Here is a 23,711-nt window from a genome sequence, read left to right on the forward strand (position 1 = left end):
GCATAGGTTAGGCTTGGCTATAAGACACTTTTAAGAAAATGAAAAACCAAATCACATTATCTGTTGTTTTCTTGCTCTCTCTCTCTGTGTGACTGCTTCTGCAAAGTATTTGAGTGCAGGTGTAAAATTATGTATTTGGGGTAAACCTGTCTTTTAAGGTAAATAAATCACACCATAATCAAAATTATTATAATTATTAAAACTGATAAAAGTTACATTAAAGTCAAGACTTCTGCATAAGAAACATAAATTAATGATTTTCTTTTTCTAAATGTGTCCTTTATTTCTCACAGCAGCGTTCTTATCTGTTTACACGGTGGCCGATAATCGCCAAACAGCTCTGTGTGGTTTCCTAAAATCATAAATAAAGTTACCGCTACATCCCTGCCAGAGCTGTGCTGCTTCTGACAAATGTCGCATTTCGAGTAACATCGGTCAATAACAGTATCCTTCCTTTACTACGGCCGCTGCACAAATAATAAGTTTTCTTTGTGTGGCAGTAGTGAGCTGACGTCAGGTCGGTTCCTTGAAGTGGAGCTGAATAAACCTTGAGAAGAGTCTCCTTCAATCTGCTGTTAGTAACTAACACACACACTCACACACCGAGACTCAATTACTGCCCAATTCCCTTCTTTATCATTCGTCCCCGACCTCTTTCATAACCAAAAGCGACCAAGGAAAAAAGAGGCAAGAAGAAGACCAAGCCGAAGTGTTAGTAGAACTAAAAAAACCACGTTGGAAATAAGTAAAGTGTCGAAACTAAAACAAGGTAAGTGTTTTTTATTTCTCTGACGCTGTTTTCCCCCACATCACAGAACAAGCGATGAGCTGCGTAGAGCTGGCGTCGCTTCGACTTTCTTCGCTTTTTTTCTTCTTTCCCAAAGCTAGTGTTTGCTTTATAGATAGTTTCTTGGTTTCGGTTACGATGTAATTCATCCAGTCAATGTGTTCCGTATCGCTACACTCGTTTAAATCAGTCAAGTTTGTTTGTGTTTTGATGTAAAAACGAAGTGTTTTTCTCCTTCTCTGAGTGGTGACCTGATAGTGGGAATCGTCTTTGTGTCCCTCTCCTTTTCACTCTCGCACCGTTCACCCAGGCTGTCGTATTTGATAACTTGTTTTATCGTCGACAAATTAAACTTTTAAGGGTTTATGGTGTTGTCTGTGTTGCTTTTAATAACCGTGTTAATGTTGAATTGTCGGGTTTTTGAGTGCGTATTTGGAGGTTGTTAAAGGGGGTAACTACGAGACACTGGGCAGTCGTTGGTCCGTCCGCTAAAACCCATCCAGCTTTAATAGTCCCTCGACGCGAAAATAAAACAATTAGCGACAAATACATAAATATCCCCTTCGGTCCGGATTAACTTTGACGTATAATATTCTTTTCTTTTCTCGACAGCGCTTAAGAGTTTAAGCTTTTTCGTGTTGCTACTTCGCTGGCCAGCCTGCCGGGGAGCTGCTGCTGCTGCTATCGCGGTCGCTTCCTCAAACCGAGCAGGCACGCAGGCAAGCTAGCAGCCGCTTGGCCGAGTTGTTGAAATTTATCCCTTTGTGTATATTACAATATCCTCCATTTTTTTCTGCCCCTTCCAAAACAACAAGCCTCTCGCCATCTTGGTGATTTTAAATTCGCCCCCCCCCCTCTCTCTCCTCCTCCACACCACACCAAGCACCTAACCTTTCCCCCCTTCTCTCATGCACACACACACACACACACACACACACGGGCTACTTTAAAAGGAAATTGATCAGTTTTTTTTCTTCGCAAGTTTCATGAAAGTTTCAGATTTAGTTACAGAAAAAAAAGACAACGAGGAAAGTATTACGTGTGCGGTTTAAAACAGAGACGCAGGTGTTTTGTTGATAGTCAAAGATGGTTTGAAGGCAGTTTGATCGTACAGAAGAGGCATTTTGTGTAAGTGGCGTTTGCGTGAAAAGCACACATAGTGACGTAGTGTTGTCAGGAGTCCGGAGTGTCTTACTGAGAGAGACCGGAGAAGACGGGGTTTGTGTAGTCTTACAGCCACATTCAAACACATGTATTTACTCTACTTTAAGTAAATAGTTGATAAATGTGATTTCTAAGTTTCCTCGGCACTACTTTGTGTTTATACTTGCAACTTGAGCATGCATGGATGAATGAATGAAGGAAGTAAGGAAGGAAGGAGGAGGTAAGCAAGAAAGGAAAGAGGGTTATTAATTACCAAGAACACTATCAGGGGAGGAACTGTAAAAATTAAATTCAAGTGGATGTCTGAGCTAAATTAAAGTGATTAGACATTAAATTATAAAGTAGTTTAATACAGTTATTTTGATTAAAAAGGACTTGTTGGCTTTTTAAAAACCTCTATTGTTACATGTGGTTTTTTCAACACAAAGTTGAATTGATTCATGATTGATACAAGCGCACATATATTACGAGCTACAACAAATGCACACACAAACACTAAGCATGCACTATTATACACACTTCACACACGACCCTTACTGAGCTATAACAGAGGTTTGCAACAGTTTCAACACAGCGCTCGTCACAGAATCATCCTGTGACTTGAGGATGTCGTCCATCTTACAAAAAGGTGTTATTTAAGCTGTTCAGAGCATCAGAGCTAAAACTTGATCCCACTTTCTTCCCTCCCATGTCCTGTAAGCAGTTTCAGAAAAGAAGGGGGGAGAGAAAACAAACCGAACAAATGCTTTGAAATGGAAAATCTGATCATTTCACCTCCCACCTCTTTTGTTTGCCCGTTTATTGCTGCAAAGCTGGAGTGCAGAGGAGCAGATGTTTAGCCAAACATGAAGGCGCGGTGCCTCTGTCCTTATGGGGATGGCTCTCCCCTCCTCTCACTGCTGATGCATCGACATGACAGCTGCTTGATTTCATGGAGCTGCTAAGAAGCCATTAGTGGTATCAGTGAATTGAAACGGAACATTGTCTCTCAGTTTTCTGCTGCTATTACTACTGTCTATTCTCAGCATCACTTTGCGCAGGTTTGCTCGGATATGTGTGTTTTCATGTGTGTGTGTGTCGGCTGCAGCTGAGCATACAAACCAACTAGAAGTACTAATATATTTGTGCAGTGTGTTTTTCCCTGTAATTTGGGATCGAGTGAGCAAGAGCAAAAGTGGAAAAAAAGGGGAACAAATCTGTCAGAGTTTGTTTGCCATGTTGCTTTGAAATGAAAGCACACTGTGCTACCTCAAGCACACTCAAATCAGAGATGTCTCTCCTTGCCAGGCCAAGAAAAAAAGAAATCAACTCTCCACTGGAGTTTCATTCTCTCTCTCTCTCTCTCCCTCTCTCTCTCTGCTTCTATTCCTCTCGCTCAAATTGGAACTGTTGTTTTTGAAGAGATAAAGGAGGACTTCCGCTTGACTTGAACATTCAGGAATTAAGGATAGACATAGTTAAGCCCTATTTGCATGTCTACCAAAGTCACAGCAAACGGTTGCTATTGACTAAGCTGATTAGGTGAAATTAGGTTCACGAGCTCTGTGTCTGGGGGTGCTGAATCTGACAGAACTTGGACAGCTTTTGAGAAGACAATCCCATGAGCACACATGGCTGTAGTCTCTATAATCCTTTACTATTGAATATGGGTCTATCTTTTTATTTGGGAGGAAAGCCATAGTTCGTTCAAACAAGGAAGTGAAGTGAGATTTATGAAGTGTGCATGATATATTGGTCAAGTCGTCCGAATGAGCGGATGCTTGCTTTAAAAACAAAACAAATAACAAACATGTTGCAGTGTTACTTTGTTCTGTGAGCGATATCGTCTGCATGATGTCAGATGTATCGGGCATGTGAGTGACTCATCTGTTAATCACAAGTGAATACGAGGCCTGCACCTTCATTTATTTGATGCCACAACACGTCATTTCTGTTAAATGTGGAAAAAACACACTTGGACAACGCTCACATGGACGTCCTGCTTTTGTCGTGACTATGAAAAGCTCACTTACACAATTGTCTCAACATAAAGTTATAAAAAAGTGAGATACTGACATTTAAGTGTTCGCCTGTGCTAAAGACAAATCTACAGACCAAGTCAATGCTAATGTAGAGCTTAAAAAGTGTGCTCACACACCCAGGACTGATTGCAGAAACATTTCATCTAAAATCTCAAATCAGGATTTGAATGGATGAAGTAAGCGTTGTTTTGAGGTACTTGCACCTTTCCACATTAAAGTACAGTTCAGCTGGTGACCAACACCTATTGAAACTGACATCAGTCCTTGTTGGTTTCCGCAGTCGATAGAAGCCCTAAGAAGATTTCTTATGAAAGATTTGAGTAAACATCTCGACATTAAACATTAATGTGAGTTTGTTGCAGATAATGATCTTACAACCCTTTCCATGACAATATTCATCTAAAGTCAGATCATAAACTTTAGGTTCCATAAGAAGCAACTCACTATGATATTGACTTAATCTTTAAACTTTATTAATACGGCACCCTTGAAAATGTCAGATGTTTACAGTCTATAAAAAGGGCCTGTGAGTCAGTCTGTGCGCAGTTCCTCACCCAAATGCTTCATGACGACAAGTATTTAAATTTAGCCTCCGATTAATTAGACCTACAAACAATCGATTGATAATAATAGCCATCTGGGAGCCCTGTCAAATCTCTGCATGTGAGCGCTGACACAGAGCTGTGAAATGTAGAGAGGAAGTAGAGGTCTGCTCTGTGTTAACCAAATGATTCAAGAACCTAACATTAGACAGCGGGCCTGCTCAAGTTCCCCCTCTCTCTCTTCACCTGTCAGCCATTTGCATGTGACAGTTCACGCAGGAGACAATAACGACAACAGAAATAACGTGCCCAGAATCTGATGGCTTTCATTATGCATTAATCCTATAAGGGCTCATGGTCCTTTTTTAGATAAAGCAGTGTTTTAGTGAAAGCTTCTCCAGGCATCAGATTGATCACGTTTCTTCTTGCCAAAGATCACGCCAGCAATTCTACGTCGACTTACAGTGTTGTGCCGTGTGCTACAGGCCTCTGCAGGCAGCCCACGTATCGATACGTGTTTACAGGACCTCGCAGGTTAATGTCCTCTCAGCTGGAAAGTTGGTTAGCTCTCAGATGATCCACCTAACCTCAGGTTACCTTGCTATTTTGGTGTCCCTGCCTGTTCACGAGATGTTCTGGTAAGCACCAGGCAGGGTACACAATGATTGTCTAAAGTGCACACTCAGACGTCGACCTTAAGAGCGTCACATATTCCGCTTATCTTTGTTAAATCTTCGCCTGTGTAATGGGAAACAACTTGATTATGGAAGCCAATGAGATAGAGCGACATATGAGGCATATGGCGTGCAAATAAACAATATCAGCTGGTAATGAAGACTAAACAGCCTCACACTCCTTTGAGTTTTTCCCCCCCCTACATTTCTGTTTGGATTACATATGGTGTGTTAATTACCAAACAATAGCAGTGTAAAGTGCATGTGGGTCACCCCGTGTTGACTTTCAGGAGACGGGAGACAGAGCGGCCAAATTTGGGAGGGAAAGGCGATAAGCTGCTTCTTTGCTGCTCGTCCCCTGGGCCTCTATTTATCATTCAATGTGAGAATTTTCTTGATGAAAGTCAAGGTTGTTTGTGCATGCTCTGTCTCGTTGGGATGCCTGTTTTTCCACCAGCAAGGTGAAAAGGTTGATTTTCCCCCTCCAAAGAGAGATGCCTTGTTCGGAAAGTCCAGGCTAGTTTCTTTTAATGAAGTCTCAAAAGGTCCTGATGATTTTTCCACTTCAGGGCTGTTTTTGTTTTGTACATTAGCGAGGAGGTGAAAATACAGACATACTTGTTTTGCTGGAGCCAGAGAGCAGTCTGCATACAAGTCCTGATAATTCATTGTTTGTCTCCATCGGTTATTCATATGGTGAAGACATGGAAAAGAAGGTTATCACTCTGTGTGAGCTGAAAGCATCCATTTAATGTGACATAATGAATGCATTTCTTCTCTTAAAAGGAAAACACATCAGTGTTATTTGGCTTCAAGAAACAGGCTATCTGTTCATTAGCTTTGTACAGATAGATTACAGCAGCATGAAGAAAATATTAGGGATTGGTTCAAGGGGGAAAACAAAGTTTACCTTAATTGATCTCTAATAGCTGTCAATACATTTATGAAAATGGCATCCAGGTCTAAAACACCTGCTATATACCTTACCACATATTGACATTCTCAGTCTGTGTTTTTACAATTTCCTCTACATACACACATGCTGGTTTCATCTCCCCAGATGGGAAAGATACTAGGAATGGAAGAGAAATAGGAAAAGGTCTTGGACGTGGGAATGAGAATGATGGCGGTTTCTCTATTGGCGCGCCTTGTGGGTCAGTGGAGTTCTTGATGATGCTGTAGAATAGCTTATAGAAGGCTGGGGAGCTGGGAGCCTATAGGTGGGTGTTAGGATGCACGTAAGCATGCACATACACACACACACACACACACACACTGTCAGAACATGGACATTTACACATAGGGACAGAACACACACACACACACAGACGCGCACAAATGCACGAGATTGCGCCTCGACAGCCCCCATTTATTGATCTTCTTCAGCATTTAAAATCTGGTCACTGCTGCCACAAAGGCTTTTTATTTTAGCTGCGCTGGCAAAGACGGCTCCAAGCTAAGCCAGAATTTAAAATATTTAACTCCTACAAAATGCCACGAGAAATGACAAGGGTAGAGGAAAACAAACAAGAACGCGGTTTTGTTCTGTAAAATAGCCCAGTGTGTGTTTGTTCGGAGTATGTTTTCTATACATGACACTGGTACAGTCAGCTCTCACTGTGTCAGCTGTGTAAGCACAGTACAGTTTGGAGTGAAAATCTGCACATACAGCACCTCTTCCTTCATGAGCTGTCAGTCGGACAGTCTTTCTTTCTCACCAGAAAAAGATACAGGAAAGAGACAAGCGTCCACTCAGACTCTTTAACGTTACAGAGCAATGACCTACATGGCCTTACCTTGTTAGCAGGCCAGGCTCAAATGCTAGCAGTCAAAGGATTAGTCACTACTGGACCTGGGACAAGCGGCTGTTTTTAGCTTTTTCAGTTTAAAACGGATACTCGTGTGTAGAGAGGCGACTCAACGCTGCCTAATCCGCAGAAGCCCTACAGCACAGAGTCTCCCAGTCAACAGCATCTTTCTCTTTTCTGATCGGAGAGTGTGTCTCTTTCACTTTTCTCATCAGGCACAAAATAAGGTAGTGAAAAATTAATCCCCCCTGCTTTTATTCTTGAGGAAATGTGTTCAGTTAGTCCCAGGTGGTGTAGAGGAAGTGATCTGACTAGCTTTCCTCACTCTACATTTCCAAATCTTTTTATTTCAAAAGGTCACAACACATTCGAGTGATTTGGAAACCTCTCTTTATATTGTAGTGAAAATATACGTTAGGTGGATGTTACTCATGAGGATTACAACCACACAGTCTCCACTAGTGCTTCCTCATCTAGTTTAACCTGACACTGTTGTTGTTGTTTTTTTATCTTGTCCAGCTTTGAAAGCCAAACCCTGCTTGGTCTGTGGCATTGTCCCGCTTTCCCTCTGTCTCTCTCTCTCTCTCTCTCTCTCACACTAAGTCTGTCTCTCTCTCTCTCGCCTGTGCTCTTTCTTACTGAACGATGACACTGAGAGACAGCTGTAACGTGAGACGCCTCTCGATCCAGGCAGGGGCTTCGTAAAAGCCGAGGCAGAAGGGAGGGAGCGGGCCTTTATCTGAGACTGGGGGTGCTGACCTCCCTTCATTCCCCTTCTCTTTTTCTTTTCCTTTCTCTGCCTGTCTCTATGTCTGCTAGCATATCCCCCCCCCCCCCCCGCCCAAATGAAGCCAAGACTGCACTATTAAATAAATGTAACGCTGAAACACTGCCTTCTCATAGCAGAAACCTGATGAATGAAATAGAACTGCATGTCTTTTAATTTGCTAACGTCTCTACATCGTTGGGATGCAATGTTTGTTATTTCGCCAAGGTTTTATATAGAGTAATAAAGGGTTGACATGTGATTGTGATACTGCATAAGGCTTCTTCTTGTGTGATTGTGTGTGCATGTGTGTTTGGAAGAAGATGGAAACATTTTCACCCCCCCTCGGACTCCAGGCTATGGCGGCTAAATCCTCTGTGAGAGCTCCCGTGTGTAATCCAAACATTTAGAGCTAATTTAAGCATGCAGGCAGGAGCAGCATCCTTTAGGAAACAACAGCTCGCACTCTCGCTCTCTGTCTCTCTCTTCCTCTCTCTCAATCCCTCCTCCAGTTTGTGTGTATGTGTGTGCTTGAACTATATATGTGTCTGTGTGTGCACGTCTCGTTGTCGCTGCAGGGAAATGAAAGCACTCAATCACTCACCTGTCAGAGTACTTCAAATTCTGTCCATAACACACACACACACATGCACACACACACACACACACACACACACACACACACACACACACACACACACACACACACACACACACACACACACACACACGTACACATATGTGCATACACACTCACCCCTGAGGGTTTGACAGGACTGGCCCTTTATTGACTCCCTTGATCAGGGAGACAGCAGATCCATTTAATAGAAGCTGCACACACACAGAGGCAGGCATTGAAATCAAAGTGGATTCACATCTGCTCTCCACACAGCTCCACTGTAGCAGTTTCCGCGCCTACAACAGAGCTGGTAGTCATTTAAACTTGTGGCTACAGTGGGTGCTGAATTAAAATGTGAAAGCTCACAGTAGTAGAAGTCACGATGAAGGGTATGCAAACTGATTTCTTCTCACAGTTGCAATTTACTGCTCTGATTTGGGTCCTAACCACATCTTGGGTTATTGTAAAGGGGGGGTCAATCATGTTAATGTAATCATGATACAAGCCCGGCTGGGGTTATGGGCATGTTCTGTTGGCCTTGGCCCCAGTGCTTCCCCCAGTTGGCTGTGTTTTGTGCTGAGTGTTTTGGAAGGCCAGTTAGCCAAGAGGGTGCTGGGAGGAGATGTGACAGCTGTGTTGGTCACGGCTACTCTGACCTTCACGCGTCATCTTGATGGATCATCAGGGCTGTAACGATACTCTGAACCTGCTGTAGCTCTGATTCTCCACTGTTGATGATCTGGTCACATACTGGATTGATATCCTTCCTCCAGTTGTAGTTGTTGTGAACCATTTGTTTTCTCGCTTCCCAAAAACAATTTTGATAATTGAATTTATAAATCAGCCAATACTGAGGGAGAATCTGTTACACATGCCATTCACCGAACAACAACCTGTGGAGCACTTGTCATTACGGATGTTAAATGATTTCTATCATTCCATTGTCTGGTTTAAATTAAAACTTAAATTATAAGAAGAAGAAGAAGATTTACTTTATTGATCCCCGAAGGGAAATTAGGTGAGATGAGGACTCGACGACGAATAGAAATGTCCTTAAGAGGCCTGAAAGTCTGTTAAAAACACAATTCAATCTTCTACAGCGTCAAAGATTTGCACTGTATACAGCAAGTGTAGACTTTTATTTCGGAATAAATAAAACATGTTTTAAATGTAAAATGATATAAAATGTTTCTCCTGTAAAAAAACAAACAAACCTGGATCTATAATTATTGAAGAATTTGTTACTTTAAACACAAGCAGACCACATAGACCCGAGCTAAGCTAGTATTAGCCCCTGGTTGGTTTGCAGCACACACCGCCGTATCCATCAAAGCATCTGGGAAACGCTGTTTCTGAACATGTGAAACCGCTTTATTCAATGTATGTTAATATTTCATTCTCTGCTAGAAGGGCGCTGTTTTCTGCTATTATCACAGAAGTTACTAGAAATCACGACTCATCGGCTCTTCAAAAGAACTTACTGCTGACATAACAAATCTGAGCAAAGATCCCAAACTGCGAGGCCCCAGATAGCGCTTGTTTCCCATACTACATAGTATCCTAGCCTGCAGTTCTCGTCAGAGGAGCTGTGGGTTCGAATCAGACCTCGGCCCTTTGCTGCATGTCCTCTCCCACTCTCCTCCCGACATTTCCTGTCTCTCTTCAGCAAACTTGTCTTGAGAAGTTTATTGCAGAGCCTATAAACTCCTCTATCAGATTGGTGCATGTGCTTCAGTCCTCACTTATTCTCCTTTCCCAATGTGAGGCCGTATTAGAGGCATGTCTGATACTGGTTTGGTATTGGACCAATTTTATTTGAAATGCAACAGTGGATAGTCACTATAGAAGAGGCCAGATTGCCTGCATCTCTAAATGGGGACTTATCTTGCAAAGACACACAAGAAAAAAGGAAGTGGATTGGCTAATGCAGTAACGGGCTCTCTGCCATTAACAGAAGAGTTATCATGGCAACACAAAAACATGAGTACTGACACAAAGACAAAAAAAACAGATGCACACAATCCTGCCTGTTATTTTACATGTATATATATATATATATATATATATATATATATATATATATATTGTACCTCTCACAAATGGATTGCACTAATGTTCTGAGCTTTTCGGCAGTCTCAGAGCGCTTTACTTTGTGTGTGCGGTGTAACCCGTTCCCTTGAGATGCCACTTGCTCCATCAAGTCAAGGAAGAAACCATTTAGTAGAATGACAAACACACACACAACACAGCACCAGGAGGCTGGGAGGGATTTGAATTGCACTAACGTTTTCTCACACAAAGTTCTTTATTCCTCCACCCGCTCCTTACTTTGCCCTGAACATACACTCACTCACATACAAAGGTAGTCGCACAGAGATTCCATTTTGTCAGCTTTCAGCCCCAGATCATGTAACAATAAAAGATGCTGCCCTGCAGTTAAACACTGCCAGTAAATCACAGGGCAAAGAAAGCTGGGAGAAGCACTTATTTTTAAGCAGCACGAGAGACCACACTGGGGGGGAAGGGGTTGAGACAGATAGGGTAAGACAGAGAGAGAGAGAGGGGGAAGAGAGAGCTTCTTTGTGCACTGTGTACTGGCATTGTGTGTGATGAAGAGATGAATCACTGCTATTTAGGGATTGGTTTCCTGCAACTGATTGTGTGACGACTCAGTGGCGGACAGACTGTCAAGACTTGCCTGTTTTGTTCTGGGGGCTTCAGGAAAATGTCTGCGGCCAAGTCTCACTAGCTCACTCCCACTGGGCCCTGTGTGCCAGAGATCAACTGAGACAACAGAGACAAACACCTCACCAGTGTCGTTCTTCTAACAAGGCATCAAATATTCAAAAGCCAGGGATTTTAGGCCAATCTCAATATGTGTACTTTCACAGTACACTTGTTTTCTTTGCTCAAATACCAACTTTTTTTTCCCCTCCTCAAGAAGGTTCAAATGAAACACGGTGTGACCTTTCTTCGTCGTTCTCTCTTTCTGCGGCTGGTACAGAAGTCAGAGTCGTTGTTTTTTAACTGTGTTGGGATGCCTGCGAGCTGCTGTTTGATTCCTAAAGTAAAGTCAACATCTGTGTGGCTGAGGAAAGGGGGGTAGATTAGGGAAACCAAACAAGACAATTGAGAGAGACATCATAACAGTTAGGTTTGTAGGCTGCCCATGTGTGAGCTTGCCTGGAGAGTAAAAGCAAGTAATTATTGCTTTGCAGATAGTTCTTGTTGTTTCCTTTTTTCCTGTTTGCCTTTTAAGTTAATAAGATGGAAATTACTAGTAATGATGGCTATTATAAAAATGACATTTGATTGTTACACAAAAAGTTCATTCACAGTCATTTGTTCTAATCATTAGAATAGCTTTGTGTGACTTTCAAAAAAACATGCTAAGACATACAGTAATTTTCACACAAACCTCGTGTGACAAGAATACACTTTTCATGTTACTTAATTAAGGGCCAAAACATTTAATAGTTTCCAGGTTGCCTTTGCAGACCATTTGGATGAATTAGCAGCCTGGCCATTCGTAGCTGTTAGTGAAACAGAATAAATACATGTTGTTGTCTTATTTGTTGGAATTGGATGATTGAATATAATGTAGAAAAAGTATCCAGCTACTTGCTGTATTTCGAGTTGTCAAATGCAGTTATCTGATCTTTGAAAACCAAAAACTGAGAATGGACTCAGACTTCTAACAACTGTGATGATTGAAAAAAAATACATTCTTATGATTTTAAAACAGGTTAAAACATGACAGTCTGTAAAAGGTTTAAATGAAGCATTAAACAAACATGTAACTGCATATCATCGTAAATCAACACACTTTAATGTTCAAAAGGCAACCAAAAGGTGTTAACTAGTTCAAGGCCTGGAAACACATGCTGTTTGACATGCTTTCAAAAATGTTTTCATTTTTGAAGCTTTTAAAAAAACAAAAAAACAAGTTAAGTTATTAATGAACTTCCATTATCCTAATTCCAAATAAATATCCAAATAAACTCAAGTCAAACAAAGGCGTCATCGAAGGCTTATGGAACGATTTCAGTGAAGCTTTACAAGAGTTTGACATTTTTAATGATTTTCAATAAAATGAGATATTATGCAAATCTATCTATATATTATCATCAAAACTGATTGTAATTGCAGTCATACCGTCTTACTCTGACATGAATCATGAGGAAAATGTTGTTGGTGAGGGCTACAGACAACAAGTCTGAGGGAAAAACAAAGCCATGTTTTTGTGATATTTTTTTCCCATCTGATGTTAAACTAAATAGATCTTACAGTAAAATGAGGTTAATAGACTAACAGACTGATTCCCAGTCAGCCAAATGATGGCAGACAGCTCTGGCTTTCTTATCCAGTGTAATTCACCTGCCTCGTGGCTGGCAAATCATTTTCTGTGCTGAAGCCCTATGAGCAGAGATCCTTTAATCATCCACTAATAGGCCTTTATGAAAAAGCTGAAGATGAATTCAGCCTACCTTGCTCTCTGTTATCATTATCACTGCGATGAGTTATCAAAGTATTTGTGTGTGTCTCTGTGTGTTTGTCTGTCTGTGTGAGAGTGTAGATAATGAAGGGAACCATTGCAGTTGGATGAGTGCGGTTCGTATCAACACGGCATGTCGAGGTGATTTTCTGTTCTGTGATAGAATGGAGCTGTAATGACAGATGTGTGCTGCATTGTGTGTTACAGACTTCCACATGACTGCGGGGCACCGACAAAGATAAAACCGCTTAGGCTCATGAGCCGCACTATACCCATGTATGTTCATGTTATACCGTGACTCATTCAGTCAGGTGACATTTACATGGATTACTAGAAAAACAGACATCGATGTGCAAGATGAATCCCTAAACTAAAAAACAAAAATCATGTAATGTTTTATCACAACCGTGCCAGTGAGCGACCGACAAACTTGATTCTAACATTGCCGTTGACCAGATGGATGTGTTTACCGTCAACAGGACCTTGCTAGATAGCTACCCACACATGCGTCCATTACAGGCTGCTTCGCTGAATCTGTGAGAAGGCTTCTGTTTTTTTTAGTCCAATGGTGCTGACACAAGTGATCTCTGACATTGCAAAAGATGTCACTGTAAACTCTTTATTTGTGTATGACACCCCCCCGCCCCCCCCCCCAAAAAAAAAAAAAAAAAAAGTGTTTATTAACATGAATAAAAGCTGTCAGATCTGTGTGTTTGTTGCAGTGTGTTACACAGAGCAGGGTGGCGTCTGTTAGAGTGAGCCGTTTAGATTAGGAGCAGGCTGTAAGAGCGCACGAGGGCCTCAGAGACAATGCACGAGAGATGGGCGTGAGAACGTCGGTAAGGCTTGGTTCTCTACAAGAACTGTCTTGTGTTTGGGGAAAATATCCTCACACTCAAAGCTCCAGTGTCTAGATCCATTTCTAACAAACAGGTTTTGCAAGAAAGGGCTCTGGGAGAAAGAGACTTTTTGTGTGTATGAATATCTTTCCATCTGTGTGTCTGTGTGCGCACACAGCTGTGTTCAGACATCACTGCTTTTTGCTGTTTGATGTCTTTGAAAATCCCCAAAACTAGGTTTAGTAAATGTAACTTAGATTTCTGCAGTTTGAGCAGCTTTATCCTTCTCAAAAGACGAACTTCAACATTTCCACAATACTGCACATAAACTAACCATGTTATTATCATTACATGAAAGCACACTGGGGGAAAAAAAACATGTTATTCCTCAGACTCGGATCATATTTATAACCTGAACCGCATCTTTTGTTTCTGCTTTTTCTCCAGGTGTTACAGCAGTTATGTCAAAGAGCTGAAGACATCTCTAACAGTGAGTACTGAAGAGCATTCACTTCTCTTCTTTTTCACTCTTTGCCCCTGGTTTATGTCTGTGTTACAAAACAGTTGATGCGTGACTTTTTAAAATACATATTGTCACACACTTCTGCTTTTACATCTTTTTTTTTTTTTTTTTTTTTTTTTCTGTGGCACGCCAGAACAAACTTGCAGACTCCTCCAGTTTCAGGCCTAATTTGATTTCCATTCATTCAGTGAAAGAGGATGTTTTTTCCTCTCCCCCAATTAAATTTAACAAGAGCCCCTTGAAAAGCAGTTGTTATGATTACATTACAAATTCGGGGTTCATTCAGTGAATCAAGCAATTAATTAGATTTTTCCCATTTTAATCAGAATATTTGTCTGAAACGTGGGCGCCTAATAAACATCCGTTGAGTTTGCTATCTGCTCTGAGCCAACGCTGAATGTAAATGGCTGTTAACTGTGCCCTACAGTGCAGCGTGTTTAGTTGTTTATGTGTATGCAGCACTGAGTCTCCTCTCTCCGTCCCCTTCTTTCTCGCTCTCATTTTCTCACTGTCTCCGTGTCGGAGCTCACTGTGCTCAGGGGCGCGGCTGCGTCCTCAAGGCTTCACTTCACACACACCAAGGTGGCAGTTTGTTGTTGCACACACAGACAATGACTTGCACTTTTCATGCCTGACTTTATGGCCTTGTGCCGGAGAGAGAGAGAGAGAGAGAGTGTGAGTGTGTGTCTGTGTCACCAGATCTAATGGGATCTTTTATAAGAAGGCTTTAACAGAAATACCTGTTTTGTCTGTGTGGCGTCTCTTCAGCGTTGTGTTAGCAGCAGACCTGATTCTATCTGGCCTCACTGTTACTCCTTCATCTCCGGCTGTGAATGATACATTACATCCCCTGCAGGTTGGAGTGAGCTGGTTGTATCATTTGTGATAAGTATTGATGAGTTCTCTCTTGGGGAATCAATATCTAGGGGGTGTAGCCTTGTAGATCTCCCCCCCCCCCACACACACACACACAAACACACACCCTCACCCCCCCCAGCCTCTCCACGGCTGACTGTTTCTAACGGGTGTGTTTGCTGCCTGCCTTTTCCTGCAGCACCACAGAGAGCAAGCGCAGCAGAGCACTGGGAAAGATGGAGCTCTTCCAAACAGCTATGGTGTAATTAGCTGACATTTGTTGCTTGGAAGACAAGAGAAAAGGAAAAGGAAAGAGCTGCTCAAGTCAAACACCCAAAGGAATATGCAAATGTTGAGAAATGAAAGACAGACAGAGAAATGTGTCTAATGGCACGGAGATACAATTATATGACATTTACTCATGTTTGGTGTGTGCGTGTAATAGTGTGTGTGCGTGTAATAGTGTGTGTGTGTAATAGTGTGTCTTGTGAACCCATTGAACTCTAAGTGAGGATTTTAGTCTGTGTTTTGCCACTAGAGCAGGAGCCATTGGTCTTTAGAAAGGACTTAAGAATATGTAAGGATAACCAGATGAAACCTTTGTTTGCTGTTGAGCGTTCTTGTTTCAGAGAGCATGTCCTAAGGTATTTAACCGCTTATTGCCCACATGAAACAGCCAGTCAAAACGGAGCTGATTCTCTGGTTCCAGGAATGTTGTGTATGTGCATGACTCTGTGGGTGTGAGTGTGCTTTTCATGTTTGTGCATCCATTTAAAAGGGAGTACCATAATGCATGTCGACTCTGTGCTTTAGCCAAGGTGCTGCGTGAAAGAGCAGCAATGCTTACGCAGCCCCATCTGCTTGATCCGAGCTTGAAATGCAATGCCTTTTAATGACAAACTACTGAGTGGCTGGGAGGTGTGCAGAAAAAAGTGTGTATGCGTTTTTGTGTGCAAGTGTGAAATAGAGAGGAATAAAAGGGAGAGGGAGAAGGAGAGAGAAAAACATCTCGAAGGTCAGGAGCAGCGGGCGGCCGTAGGGGAGAGACACGTGAGACAGAGATAGTCTTGCGTCAGCCCCACAGCAGTCCGCTCTTTATGTGTGTGTGTGTGTGTGTGTGTGTGTGTGTGTGTCCTGTGGGGCCAGCATTTCCATCCGCATCCCACCGTGTGTTACAACGGAACAGCATGCTAATGTTCCTTTTCTGAATGTCTCGTTAGATAGATAGATAGATGATAGATAGATAGATAGATAGATAGATAGATAGATAGATAGATAGATAGATAGATAGATGATAGATAGATAGATAGATAGATAGATAGATAGATAGATAGATAGATAGATAGATAGATAGATAGATAGATAGATAGATAGATAGAGAGATGCCTACATGTCGTACATTACAGATTACTTTGAAGCAGTCAGTCATTGGCCTACGGATAATTTTTTTACACGGCTCTTGTGACAGTGGAAGGGGAAATTACACCTTCTAGCCTGAGGGGAAGGAATTTGTGTGTCTCGCAGGCTGTCACAAAAACCCGACTAGGCTTTCATCAATCCCAGCAACTACTATCATTTTTCAGCTCTTATTCATGAACTCCCTTTTGTTTCTCACTCTGTCTCTTTTCTCCCCCCCTTCCCTTCTCCCAGTGCCCTTTAAACTGGTGCTCTGTTAGAATGGGGAAGTGTTAAAGATAACGCCTAAACATTTAGTACTTTGTACTTGCCTCGGAGCTAAGATTGTTTAAAAAAAGCTGCCGGGAGATTGTCCTCAGGATAGGGAGCAGTGTGGATTCAACAGACGCACTCCAGCATTAGTTTGGGCTTACCATTCCATGTCTTTTTCACTCGCTGCACACGCAAGAAACAATGATCATTCCCCTTTGCCTCCCCCGGCCCTCATGGTCTCAACGTGGCTCAGTCCTCTATCCAGACTTTTGAATCCCCCCCCCCACACACACACACTGCAGAACAGCCTCCTTGTCCCAAATGAAGGGCTTCTGCGTGGGGGTGAAGCTGCTCTTTTTACAGACCCTTGTGCAATGAATCACTGCTTGCACCCGGGGAGCCTCAGTCCACTCGGGGGCTGCCCGTCCGTACGATAATGTGCATGGTCATGAGGGGGCCATTTTGAAAGGAGGGTCAGACAAAACAGGAGCTAAAGAACCCAAGCTGTGAGCTTTCCCATAGAGAGCAACAATGGAAGAGGTGTGTGTGTGTGTGTGTGTGTGTGTGTGTGTGTGTGTGTGTGTGTGTGTGTGTGTGTGTGTGTGTGTGTGTGTGTGTGTGTGTGTGTGTGTGTGTGTGTGTGTGTGTGTGTGTGTGTGTGTGTGTGTGTGTGTGTGTGTCGCGTGTTTGTGTCGCGTGTTTGTTGTAGTAGAGGGGAGATGTTGGACACACAACATCTCAGATGTTTTGGGTGTCATAATGTAACATAATTGTCTGTCAGTAATTTGTGAAACATTAGGAGCGGACCTTTAAACTCCATGCATCACAAACCTTTTAGCTCGGCACAAAGAGGATTGCAACATGAGCTCCTTGAACTCAGCCCTAATTCCTGTTTGGATGTTTAGATGATCAAGCCCTTGACATCACTTGCACTCTCATAACTTACAGATCACATCAGGCTCGCTCTGAGAACAACATACATCATTATATATGTAGAGATAGCTGGGTAATTTATGAAATAACATCACTTATATTGTACAGATTTGAATTTTGCAGAAGCCTCATTGTGTTGTTTGATTATAAATCGGCATAATTTATAATATTACTTTTGTCCCATGGTTCACTGAGTTTAAGGGTCAAAAACTGCTTTTCTGCATTTTCATTTCATGGGGTATGTTTGCTGTGATTGCTGATTTAACTGCTGTGTAAAGCAAACATATCCATTAGTTCTCCTTTACTTGTCATAGCCTTCCCAACAACAGCTGTTAATAAGACTATTAGACTTTTGAAACAGATCACTACCAGGTAGCTTGTATTATTTCATTGTGCTTAGTTTCTGCATGAATGTAAGTGTGCATTTATGGAGGTAATTAAGCAGACCACACACACACACACACACGCACACACACACCCCGTCTCTCTCTCTCTCTCTCTCTCTCTCTCTCTCTCTCTCTTCCTTTTACACAAAAACACACGCCTTCACACGCACACACACACACACACACACACACACCACTCTCACCCGGTGCCAGCTGTTGCCCTATGAGAGTGCCCGGGTTTATTGGTTCTATCTGCCTGGTTTATGACCAAACTACGTTTCCTTACCTCCCTTTATCTCTCCTCTCTGCCTCGCACCCTCCACAGCCTCTTTTCCACCAGCCACCTTTCCCCCCATCTTCTTCCCTATTGCCCTCACACCGCACACACACAATCCTTTGATGACACAAAAGTCTAATTATTCAGATAGACTGAATAAAACAGGCCTTTTAAAATTCATGTCAACATGTACGTCTGATTTAAATTGACACATTTCTTGAAGTTTGGACTCAGACACCAACATAATAGAAGATTTACTTCCAAAGGGAAGTTAGGTGTTTACACTCTGTGAATCATGCAACACACACACAGGCTGACATATACAGTACACATGCACTAATGGAGAGAGGTCAGAGTGAGGGAGCGGCCCCTGGCCAACTGAGCTGGGATTCGAACCCTCGACCCTCCGGTTCCCAACCCAAGTCCCTACTGCCGCTCCGCTAATGTGGTTTGGAGTCGTTTCACTCTTCGATCCGGGTGGAGGCGTGAGGTCGACCTCACAGAGGTCGGACTGTATAAAAGAATAAACAAGACAAAGGCTTCAACATGACAAGTGCTCAAGTGAGAACTTTGCTGTAACAAGAACAGAAGTCAACATAGATAACCTAATCATAACTTAATAACCATAGTTCAGCCGAACTGTTCATGTAAACAGACAGACTTCAATGGAGCTGGTTTTCTGACTATAATAATGGCCTGTTGCTGGGAATTGTTTTGTCCCTACTGGGCCTGTCAGCAAGGCCAGGTTGTAACCTGGATACAGCTGCAGACCAGAGGAGCCATTAGCAGTGCCAGGAGGCCCCCAGCTCCCAGCGAGGGCTCATTACTGTATTTGTGCAGTCGCACTTCTCCTATGAAACACAGCGGTGTGCCTGGTGAAACTAGCCAGGACATTGAGCCTCGGGGAAACCATTACAGCTCCATTTAGAGTTCTGAGAGAGAGAGAGTGTACAAGGTTTCATCGAAAGAGGAGAACAAATACTAAGAATGATATTAATCATTAAACACATTCAGTTTTCCCTGTGCTTAACTGTGTGAGAGTGAGTATCTGTGTTTATTGGATTTAATTTGCTCTTTGTTCAGTGTGTGCGTCTGTGTGCATGACTGTGTGTGTCTATGTGTGCGTTTGCATGCTCTCTGAGGCCCTGTTCAGCTGTCTGGTCTGGTGTACAGATGGCCAAGTTGGGGCCTGCTGAATGAGATACCCCTTTTCTCTCCTCTTTCTCTTCATCTGTCTTCCTTTCCTTTCCTTTCCTTTCCTTTCCTTTCCTTTCCTTTCCTTTCCTTTCCTTTCTTCTCTCATCTCCTCTTGAGCTTGTCTCCTGGTTTCATTTACGAGTTACATCCCTGGCTGCCTCCTCTCTTTCATCACTGCATCTGCTGAGGGCCATCTTGGTGCAAAGGAGAGTTTTCCACCGCTCTATTTTCTCTCTCCCTCCTTCTTTATGCGCCTCTCAGGGCTCAGTGCGGCAGCTATACACGGTGGCTTTGGAATGAAATGTCTCTTAACCGAGCCATGTGCCCTGGAGCTACGGTAATTGCAGGTGAAATTCAGCTTCCTCTTTAAAATGCCATCTCTCATTTCCAGTTACCGGCCCCCTTCGTATCTCTCCCTCTCTTGCCTCCACCCTTCCCTCCCCTCCTGCCTCTCTCTCTCTCTCACTCTCTCCCCCTCTGGCTGTCTTTCAGAGGCGTGTGAATCCCTCAGCCCCTGTCGCGTCTCTCTGCCCCAACAGACACTCCCACAATGCACAGCGCTGATGGTTGCACAGTGATATCAGCCATGCAGAGGAGAGGGAGGGCCGCTGCCTAGACACATACACACTCAATGTGTGTGTGTGTGTGTGTGTGTGTGTGTGTGTGAAAGAGAGAGGAAAAGATAATATGTATGACAGAATCTGAAAGTGTTTGTTTGTGTGTGAGTCCAAGACAATAAGCGCTAAGGTCCATGTGTTTGGAAGAGGGAAAGAAATATGTATTGTGTGTGTGTGTGTGTGTGTGTGTGTGTGTGTGCGCGCTTGCTTGCATAGCGTCAGCAAGGCGTGAGCTGTGTAGAGGTGACATCAAGGTGAACACGGCGTGCGGAATGCTCTGCCGACTCGGGAGGCAGCAAATGGCTCTGTGGCAGATGGAGTCTTTGTCAGGGAAGAAAAATGGCAGCTCAAGAGTGTCAGAGAGACCCCTCCGCCACCACCTACCCCTCCACTCACTCACTCACTCACTTACTCACACACACACACACACACACACACACACACACACACACACACACAGACACACACACACACACACACACACACAGACACACATACACACACACACACACACACACACACACATACACGCACACACACACCACGTTCTGTCTTACTCTATCAGTCTTCTTCTCCTACACAAGTGGTCACACACAAATTCATAGATCCAACACATACACACACATAAATCCAAAGACAAATGAAAAAACACATATGGACACACATAACCCCCTTACACCCCCCCCCCCCCCCCCCCCCCCCCCTTAGTGAGCTGGGATGGCGGGCGGTGACCTTCCTCCGCTCGGAGGGTTCCCTGGCTGTTTGATCAATTATCCCTCTCCCATTGTTTACCAGGAAGCAGGAGTAGTGAGGGGAGAGGAGAGAGAAGGCTCAAAATGGCCACTGTCAGGTGGAGGGATCCATTTCCCTGCCAGCAAGGGGGGTGGGGGTTAGAGGGAGAGAGAGAGGGAGAGAAAAGAGAGACCAGAGCTGTGAAGCATGCTTGGGGAAGGGAGGAGCGTCGTACGCTGGCAGCTGAGATGATAAGACATTATAGTGAAGGTGCAGCTCTGACAGTGGTTTCCATTTGCAGAACCAAACCTCATAAAAGACGGTATTTATATAGTCCTAAACTTTGGGAAATCAAGCATCAGGCGTCTTAATTTGAATCCAAGAAAAGCTTGTTTTGGCTGCTCGAAGTGCGCAAATGAATCTCAACTTCAGTCCTGAAAGGTATTATCATGTCCAAGCAATGGTGCATAAGCACACACATGCATGCATAATGCCACAGGACTGCAGGTACACTGACTATTTTTAGCGTGGAGAAGTGAGGAGGTGGGGAGGGGGGTACTTACTCTAAAGGTCAGGTGGCAGAGAGAAAAAAACAAGTGGGAACAAATGATGCACTAAGCGAATGACACTCCGAGGTCCTGCTTTAATATGTATGTATCGCAGGTTGATGGCTGATTTCATTAGCGCCTCTCATTGTTATGCATAGATTGTCCTCCTGCAGCAAAATGAATATTGTATTCACGTGTGCGCACACACACACACACACGCGCGCACGGACACACAAAAAAACAAACCACGTTTTCCAGGGAAAACTGTACGTTTGGATCTTGCAGGGGGCTTGAAGAAAAGGTTGCTGTTTCCACAGGCTGTTATCTGTGTCGGCTATAATTAAAACAATTTAGAGCACTGTCATTTTAACACAGGGTTTTGGCGCTGCTATGAACAATTCCTGTCAGGTAGTGGCTGTGATTATTTTAGTGGTTCCTTTTTTTTTTTTTGATTTTCGAGTGAATTATTTCCAAAGCGGCAAAGAAAGGACTATCTTTGTTTAAACAACTCGAGCAGAATAAGTCATGTCGTGTCTGAGGTTTTAGATTACGTCACTTCAGTTTACCTAAGTCTTTGTGTGTGTGTGTGTGTGTGTGTGTGTGTGTGTGTGTGCGTGTGTGCGTGAGAGAGGGAGTGAAACAGAAGATTAGATGGAATATAGCTAATGTTCACTTTATATGTATATGTGACTGTATGCTCTTCCTTGCACACAGAATAGAATACATATTGCAAGTGTGTGAAAATGCCTGACCTCCTCTTTCTAATCCTTCAAGATGACTGTGTTTCAGCAGGAATTCCAGTCCTTAGTGGGACATGAGCAAATGTTCTGTGCAAGATATTAATAGCTATTGTGGGCGGAAAAGGAAAAAAAAAAAGAAAAGAAAAGAAAAAGAAGGCCTCTGCATTTTTCCATATGTTTTGTAAGGAAACGGTCCAGATGGATTATCTCTTGGTCTGGAGCTTTTTCTTGCCTCAACCAGCTCAAGTCCAATTGGCGTTGTACTTGGCAGACACACACACACACACACACACACACACACACACACACACACACTCACACTCAAACCAAAGCGCTCACACTCCTCCCGTCTGAAGTACAACAGGCTATTACTGATTAACATGTCTAAACTCAGCAGGTTCAAAAAGCCACTCTAATTCCTTTTCCATCTCGCTCTCATATGAATCATGGATGACGTGACAGTCTTTCTTCCTAACATACCTCTCGTTCCTCACAGTCACAGAGATATGTTTGTCGCCTTTCTATTTGTTGCCTGAGAAACCATGTTGGCTTGTCTTCTCACATTTCACACTTGGTTTCATCCCCTTAACCCCTAATGCTCAGACTGGACGGGCTGCCTGACCTCTTGAGTCATGGATGTTAGACTCATCGGCATCACAAGGGCCAGAGTTGAGCTGCATTTTGTCCACTAATTGTGAGCGGGAATGAGAGCAAACCCTCTCAGATCACAGAAAGAAAGAGGGAAAAAGAAAAATCCACCTGCTCTGTTTGACAAAAGATGTTCAGTGTTTCTATTGCAGATTTTAATTCCACAGATACTTGTTTTGAACTTTTTTCTGAATGTTATTTTTGGGAAAAAAAACATCGTCCTTCTGAGCCCCCGTGGTCTCATTAACATTGAACAGCTAGACTTTAAATCAGGAAGACAAAGCTCAACACCCACATACACTCCTTCTTTTCCTTTTCTGAGACACATACACACACATACACACACACACACACACACACACAAACAAATACACATTATGTGGTGTGACAGGACGTCATATTTTTTCGTACTTCCACAGCAGGCTGGCATTCCAGGACAGCAAAGAAGAGATAATGTCAGTGCACTGCTGGTTAACTCACAGTTTTATCCTGTTTCTGGTCCGCAAAGCGTGAAGGGTGTCTGTTTATGACACACACACACACACACACACACACACACTCCACGCACACACACACACACACATACAAAACCATTCACACACACACATACCACTTTGCCTTTCCAAGCCTGTTAGACGACAAAGGCTAAAAAAACCCCCAAGTGACAAAAGTTGCCTATAGACATGGCTGCTAGTGGAGACAAAAGCGATGCTTGCTCTTGTATGGATACATCTGAGTTTTCTTTTTTTTTTTAATGACATATGGTTTCTGGAAACCAGGAAGTGTGCCCCACTGACTGACAGGATGTAGGATGATGTGCTTGTGCTTGGAATAAGCTCTAAGAGGTCATAATGCCCTGAAATAGCTTCTTT

The 23,711-nt window shown here is 43.0% G+C and overlaps 1 protein-coding gene across 14 annotated transcripts in view; it reads left to right on the plus strand.

The window, feature by feature from the left end:
- The first annotated feature begins 429 nt into the window (after nucleotides 1-429).
- The window catches only part of baz2ba (bromodomain adjacent to zinc finger domain, 2Ba), a 67,438-nt gene continuing 44,156 nt past the window's right edge, over nucleotides 430-23,711 (plus strand). For 9 of the 14 annotated variants that reach the window (XM_079339824.1, XM_079339836.1, XM_079339837.1 and 6 more), the window contains exons 1-2: nucleotides 431-769; nucleotides 14,163-14,205. The gene's annotated coding sequence lies outside the window, so the exon portion shown is untranslated. Of the gene's footprint in view, nucleotides 770-804; nucleotides 2,172-14,162; nucleotides 14,206-23,711 lie in introns of those variants that run through there. The other 5 variants (XM_079339835.1, XM_079339825.1, XM_079339829.1 and 2 more) reach the window with 3 other exon arrangements.

Source organism: Symphodus melops (assembly GCF_947650265.1).
Source record: "Symphodus melops genome assembly, chromosome: 3".
Taxonomy (NCBI): Eukaryota; Metazoa; Chordata; class Actinopteri; order Labriformes; family Labridae; genus Symphodus; species Symphodus melops.